At 33.7% G+C, this 8,248-nt stretch overlaps 1 pseudogene; it reads left to right on the top strand.

Moving 5' to 3' along the window:
* The first annotated feature begins 4,913 nt into the window (after positions 1-4,913).
* On the top strand, positions 4,914-5,872 carry LOC148755907 (olfactory receptor 4P4-like; annotated as a pseudogene).
* The last annotated feature ends 2,376 nt before the right edge of the window (positions 5,873-8,248 follow it).

Here is an 8,248-nt window from a genome sequence, read left to right on the forward strand (position 1 = left end):
AACAGCAGAGAAATGTATCACTTATTTTCAAGGAAACAGTTTTCCTTCCAGGAAAGCTTTGTGTGATTATTGAACTATAGCTATTTTCTCCTCAGTTTTTATAACCTGGGCATGATGAAAAACATTTACTATGTGTTTTTTGTTGCATGCACTCTGAGGATGAAGAGCATTCTCAGCAGTCAGACTGTAGACATTCTAGAAAATGTGGACATCACTCTGAAGGGACCACAGTTACTGTGGAGGGCCCCAGAGGCACCCTGTGGGGGGACTTCAGTCACATCAGTGTAGAACTCAGTATAATTGGAAAGAAAAAGAAGAGGCTCTAGGCTGACAAATGGTGAGGAAATAGAAAGAAACTGGCTACTGTTTACAGTATCTGTCATCATATACAGAACGTGATTAAGGGTGTTATATTGGGCTTCAGTTGTAAGATGAGGTTTGTGTGTGTTCACTTCTCCATCAATCTTTTTATTCAGGAGAATGTTTCTCTTGTTGAAATCCAAAATTTCTTAGGTGAAAAATACATCCTCAGGGTTCAGATGAGGTCTGGTCCTATTTCATAAGTGTCTTTCGTTGCACTGTCGTGGCTGCCTCAATGTCCTGAATCAATTCAAAAACTTTACCTTTTACGATCAGTTTGACTTTGGGGAAGAGCCACAAGTTGCACGATGCCAGATCTGAGTGAGTAATGTGGATGAGGACAAACCATAATGCTTTTATTTGACAGAAATTGTGGTACCAGAAGTGATGTGTGACATGGGGCATTGTCATGATGGAGGTTGAAACCATTTTCCCATTTCATGTTAATGTATTGTTCGTGATCCATGATTTATGGCACACTTTAAAACATACCTTTTCTCAACCATAGCTCACACCCAACTGACGGCACTGAATAAGTTTAAACTTGTCATAAACTGTTGCTAAGGTTTGATGAGCTGCTTCCCATATTGAAGATGCCTGCCTTTCCATTGGATAGCACTCAGCAGCATCATTCATCACAGTGTTTGAGCACAACAGAAAGGCACCATATTACACATCACTTCTGGTGCTTCCTTTAGTGTAATTCTCTTAAAAATTCTGTAGCCTTGTTTGTTTGTTTGTTTTCAGTTTACTCCATTATACAAGGGCCACATCCACAAATATCATGAGACTTGCCCTTCTCAGGTTTGGGCTGAAAGTCGGTGTGCAGTTTAGAATATTTTTGTCTAGTTAACAGAGTTTATGAAACACACATCAAATCTTTCTGAAGTCTTAACAAAGGACCTTATCTAGAACTGTAAGATGGTATTCATTATATGCCATATTTTACTTTCAGAGATTTTTGCTCTTGGGAGAGTCTGGGCATGAGGACCAGTTTACATTTGAAATCAGCAATTCTTGGCTCCTTTAAATGTTTGTAATTCTGCTTGAAAACTTAACGTTTACTCTTTTAACCCGTCTCCACTTATCCATCCTTTAGCATATCGTACACTGAAAGACACAGCTGTCATTTTCAGTGTTCTGCTTGGAAATCTTAGCTGACTCCATTGCTCATTGAGGTATATTTTCTTTTTTCCACCTCAGTACCCATTATTTTTATAGACTTAGAGAGTTTGGCTTAATTTGTTACCTGTATTTTGCATATCAAAATTAGAATGGCTGAAATGGTTCAAGGGCAATAACTTTAGAGGTTATCTGGTTTTCCATGAAATTAATTAGGTAACTGAAAAAGTGGGATTTTTAACATAAATTTATTCTGTTGCTTTGACTCTACATAGACTCAGAAAACTCTGTTTTCAACTTCTGGTTTGCTAAATACCAGTTAGGTGTTCTACATATACTTTATCAGTATATGTTCTACATATACTTTATCAACGTATTTTTACCTCTCTAAAGTATTATTACTCTTAACTAAATACCATACTCATTTGCATAGCATTTTATTTTTAAAATATCTTCATACATTTTTAAATTTGAAAAATTTCATAACTGTGATTTACTTAGGAGAGAAAAAAGTGTTGAAGGATATAAAGTTAGGAGTTCACATTTAAAATTGAGGACTGAGTCAAGAATAGAAAGTAGAGATCTTCTCACACTCTAAAACTGAGAAGCTAGAAACGTAGGTGGTAGTTCATACATGGTGAACCACAGGTGTATGGGGAAGCTGAAATGAAAAAGAGGAGATTGACAAGAAGGGAAATAAAGCATTATCTGTGTTCCCGAGAATGGTGAAAATTGAAGATTCAAACACGTATTTAGCAAAATTGTTTGGTTAGAAGATCTGACCACATTTAATTCTCAGGAAAATTAATTTTGTATCAGATGAAGACAGAATGATTGGCTTTGCCTGAGTATTCTAACAACCTTAGTTTCTCAGGGGCCTAATTGAATGTATGAATCAAAATTCTCTTGTTTCATTTTGGAGGAAGAGGAAGGGAAAACAACTCAGGTGGCTGTTATTTCCATTTACATGATTAAAGTAATGGTTTGTTTATGTCCATTCAAATGAACAAGCAATTATTTTAATAGTAAATTTAAAAACCAATATTTTAAATATTATTTGAAAAATAGTCTATTTATAAGTAAGGAAATAATTACATGGTATGATTGAAGGTATGAAACCTGACTTTCCAATGGCTTCTCTAGAAGCTAATACTAAATCTTAAAATTGCACCATAGAGATAAATTTCATTTGTTTTAAAGCTCTATTGCAATGGAATGTTTTATTTGGAAGGTGACAATTAATTTGTAAAAGAGTGATGAGGAGATAATTTAAAAATCAATTGATGAGAAAATATTGCTACAAAATTAGGGCAGAGGTATATCACAAATTTTAAGAAAAGTGTGGTGAGTATTAATGATAGAACTTGGGGTCAAAATTTATAGTAAAGAGAATTGGACCATGTGGTTACCAGTTTTGCATTATTCTTTATCAGCACTGAGACTCAAGCTAAATTAGTAGAGGCGATGGTCAATGCATACTGAATTGTCTACATTTTAATACATCAAGTCCTGTTGGTTTAATATAATTAATAAATAATAAAGAAATTCAAACTACCCTTATTAGTCTATATATTTTCTATATACTTTTAATTAAAATACCTCTCCTTAGAACTAGGGGCTTTGACTAGTATATCTCAAAGTTTCCTTCCTAATTAAAATAATTTTATGATTTTAAAATTTCATTTTCTGGGGTGGCCGGTTAGCTCAGTTGGTTAGAGTGTGGTGCTGATAACACCGAAGTTGCTGGTTGTTTCCCCGCATGTGTTACTGTGAGCTACATTAAAAAAAATAATAATAAAAAAAATAAAAAATGAAATTGCGTTTTCTATATGGGAGTCATATTTAGTGGACTTTTATTGACAACTTTAGATTACTGATTTGGTAACACTGACCTTAAGAGAAAATCAGCAATGAATACTTCTGTGGTTAATAAATCAATGACCATTTATTGATTTGTTTGAATTTCATGACCATTTTGTGACAAAGTTCTGGAAGGTTTCCTCATTTCACAAATGAGATAACTTGAATTCAAAGAAATAAAGTGATTGGTACCCTGATTCACACACTGGTATAATAAGTAATAGATCTCGGGTTGCCACTGTTTGTCTTCACATAAACCTTTTCCCACGTACTTCCCATAAACTTTTTCTATGAATCATGCATGTCTAGATTCTTTATGGGTTTGGAAAAAGGCATAAATTGGACATATATAGAAAAGAAATTCAAACTTTGATTCAAACCACTAAGAAGAAATTGACTTGCATAATATGATATAGTGAGTCAAGAGCAAAACCATGAAGGTATAACTGCCATCTGCTCCTCTTTTTAAATTTTAACTACTGCTTTATTCTGCCATTCATTTAAGTATATGATTTTTATTGACGTTCTATAGAAATATTGTACTTCTATTATAAAATAGCATTTTACTGTCACAAATCACTAAGGAAAAAAGTAAACAAGCAATCAAAAAATTATGCAGACCAATTGCATAGGCTTCTTGCAGAAAGATTTTTACCTTCCACTATGTAAATATAGATGTATCATTTTATAAATCTTTAAATAGTTTTCTATATCATTGTAAAATTATTTTGAGATAGTATGAATTCCACTAGTGATGGCTGTTAAGTTTTATATTAATTTCTATATCATTGAGCAAAAACTCTTTATGACTTACATGCGTGTCTTTAACAAATCTGAGTTTGAAAGGATCCAGAGTAATGTCCTTTCCAAGGACTTAGTTGTATATTCCTTTAGAATTGGAAAATATTTGGCAGCTAACAATAATTAAAAAACCCACATTTTTTAAATTAAAATTTATCACAGTGACAGTGATTAGTAAAATTATATAGGTTTCAATTGTACAATTTTACATATCACATTGTGTGTTCACCACTCAGGATCAGTTCTCCTTCCATCACCATGTATATGATCCTGTTTACCCTCATCTACCACCCCCCTCTCCACTTACCCTCTGGTAACCACTAAACTATTGTACAGGTCTATGAGTTTTTGTTTCTTTATTTGTTTGTCTTATTGCTTTGTTGCTTTCAGTTTTATATCCCACATATCAGTGAAACCACACGTTTCTCGACATTTTCTGTGTGACTTATTTCACTTAGCATAACAATCTCAAGATCCATCCATGCTGTTGCAAATGGCACTATTTCATCTTTTGATTGATTGAATGCATTCATTTTTATTAATGTCGAGATTGAATATAATGCCCTGAAAGACCAACATAGAAATCATCGTGAGACTATGTAGAAAAAAAGAATTATTAAAATTGAATATTAATTTGGGAAATTATGTCCATTAAACATAACTTCACGATGTTAGTATTATCATCAATATTCTTCATGAACATTTCTGACATTGACTTATGCATTATGTCTTTTCAGAGAACTGTTAATGCATTTTTACTGCCTTGGACCATGGAAAATCGGAGTAATGTCACTGTGTTTATTCTCTTGGGAGTATATCAAAACAAGGACATTGAAATCCTTTGTTTTGTATTATTTTTACTTTGCTACATTGTTATTTGGATGGGGAATTTGCTCATAATGATTTCTATCACATGCAGTCTGCTAACTGACCAACCCATGTATTTCTTCCTTAATTACCTTTCACTCGCCGACCTTTGCTACACATCAACAGTGATGCCCACACTAATGACCGATTTACTGGAAAAAAGGAAGATCATTTCCTACAATAACTGCATGACACAGCTTTTCATCCTTCACTTCCTTGTGGCATAGAGATCTTTATCCTCACAGGGATGGCCTATGACCGCTATGTGGCCATCTGCAGGCCCTTGCACTATGCCGTCATCATGAACAAGCAAAAGTGTAACACGATCATCATAGCTTGTTGTACTGGGGGATTTATACACTCTGCCGGTCTGTGTCTTCTTACCGTCTTTTTACCATTCTGTGGTCTTATGAGGTAGATCACTACTTCTGCGATGTGTATCCTTTGCTGAAATTGGCTTGCACTGACACAGACAGAATTGGTATCTTGGTAACTGTTAATTCAGGTCTGATTGCTCTGGTGATTTTTGTGATTTTGATGGTGTCTTATTTTATGATATTTTACACCATCAGGGCTTACCCTGCAGAGAGCCGTACCAAAGCTCTTTCCACTTGCAATTCACACCTCGCAGTTCTTACCTCACATTTGTGGTCCTGTTTTTTTATGCCTGTCTTCTTTATATTAGACCAGGCACAACTTTTCCAGAAGATAAAGTGTTTGCTCTTTTCTACACCATCATTGCTCCCTGTTCAACCCTCTAATCTACATACTCAGAAACATGGAGATGAAGAATGCTTTGAGGAAATATGGTGCCAGAAACCATTTTTTTTTAAATTTTATTTTGTTAAATGTATTGGGGTGACAATTGTTAGTAAAATTACATAGATTCAGGTGTACAATTCTGTATTACATCATCTATAAATCCCATTGTGTGTTCATCACCCAGAGTCAGTTCTCCTTCCATCACCATATATTCGATCCCCCTTACCCTCATCTCCCACCCCCCACCCCCCACCCCCCTTACCCTCTGGCAACCACCAAACCATTGTCTGTGTTGGAAAGGAACTCATAGACACAGAAACCATTTTTGATTGGAAGGCAAATCAACTGAAAGTCACTTTCACTCCTCATTACATACCCTATTCAAATGATAATTGCTTGACGTATGTTTACTAAACGAGGAACTTTGCTGTAATAAAAATAATCATAGACATTGGTGTCAATTCATTAATACTATAACTTATGTTAACGTGCTTTCTTTTTTGATCTTTGTTTCTTATGTACAGCTTCCTCTAATAATTTGAGACATCATTTCCTTGTTCAAGTTCTGTTATACTTTTTGATTTTTTTCACTTTAGATTTTACATATAAGTTTCTAACTAGAGTTCATCTTTTTAATCTACCTGTTGTCCGGTTCCATGAATAAGTCTCCAAAAGTACATAAGCTACACTCATATTGATCCTCCTAGACCTAGAGGGTCCATATAACCTTGTCATCCTCCCTGCGTTCTCATCAAAAAGGAGTATCAGAAATTTAGAATCGTATTTTTCACACAGTTCATGACTGTCTACAATCATCACAACAATTTAAAAAGCAAAAGTTGTCTCTGTGGGGTCTAAACAATAAAAATATGTAATAAATAATGTTTATGAAAATTGGAAGTTTTTCTATTGATTTTAATAAAATCATGTCAAAATCAGAAATTTTAATAATTATAGAAAAATTTGCCAGAAAAATCCTCTTTCTGTAGTAACAAAGTGGTAGTATTGATAATAAATGGGGTAGCCATATAATTTATTGTCCAAACTGAGCTGCACTTGAGTATAAAAGAGGGGGTCTACTTATAATTATATAGAAATAATAGACATTAAATGGGATTGTATCAGAAGAGTAAGCTGTCTGGCTGCTTTGAAATGTCTGAGAACTATGGCATTGTAGAATCTTCACTTACTAGTACTTGGAGCCCGTGGGATTGTAAAAATAAATGTAAATCCTTGTACTGAAATTAGTTGATCTAGAGTATGCTTAACTGCTGTGAGGTGATAGCTCATTGTAGTTTTTATTTGCCTTTCTCTGATGATTAGTGATTAAATTACTAACTTATTCTTTAATTTTAACTTTGCCGAATCTCTTTGTTGATGACTTTGACTAACTTTGTCATTAAATCTATTAATGTGATCAGTATGTTCTGTTTCAATTCTGTGATATTTTATGCCTGTATATATGTTACATCTATGCATGCATACATATACACATATGTATATATGACACTTACATGTTTGTCATATAAATAGATAAATGGCTTTTCACTATTTAGTTTGTTTTGCTTGCGTATTTTGCTTTTAGGGAGGTTTGCATTTTTGGAAAGGCTATTATCTTTATACTAATTTCTCTATATATTATTAATCTCCCCCTTTTTGTGCACTTATTATAAATAAATTGAAATAAACTGTTAATACTCTTTAATCCCCAAAATATGGGATTGTGTAAGTGACCAATAGCCCACACTTCTATACATTACTTCTAGCTCAATATTAATGAAAAGGAAAACGAACATAAAAGTTAAAGGTGAGTTGATGCTTGAATGTGGTCAAATAATTTACTATCTTTGAACATTTGTTCCCTTATCTCTGAAAGAAAAGGCTGTGGAATGAATGAAAATTCAAGGTATATTCAAACTATGACCAAAACATTTTGTTTTCCACTTGTCTCTCTGTTACTCTCTCTAAAGTATTTAATAAACTGAGATTTCAGTGTCTTGATTTAAATTATGGTACCACCCTGCCATCTAGTGGAAATCCTTTTTGTTTTACTTGGAAAGGAAAGACAAATTCAGACTCTGCTATGATTTTTGCGGAGGGATTTTATACTGCACCACATGAAAAAAACTTACTAATTAGTATGTACTTCGGTTGAGAATAAGACCACAAATAGATGAGCGCCTAAGTTGCAATATTGAGGAAAATTAAAACCAACATATTTCATCTTTTCTAATGGTTGAGTGATATTACATTGTATATATGTATCATATCTTCTTTTATCCAATTGTCTATTGAAGGACTCTTTGGTTGTTTCCATGTATTGGCACCATGAATGCAATGAACATCGGGGTAAATATATCTTTACAGATAAATCAAGTGAGTAGATCTTGAGGTTATCATGCTAAGCGAAATAAGAACAAGTCGAGAACCATATGATTTCACTCATAAATTGGTTATAAAACTGAAAGCAACAAAC

This window comes from Rhinolophus sinicus, chromosome 14, assembly GCF_057876585.1.
Source record: "Rhinolophus sinicus isolate RSI-liver-muscle chromosome 14, RSI-T2T, whole genome shotgun sequence".
Taxonomy (NCBI): Eukaryota; Metazoa; Chordata; class Mammalia; order Chiroptera; family Rhinolophidae; genus Rhinolophus; species Rhinolophus sinicus.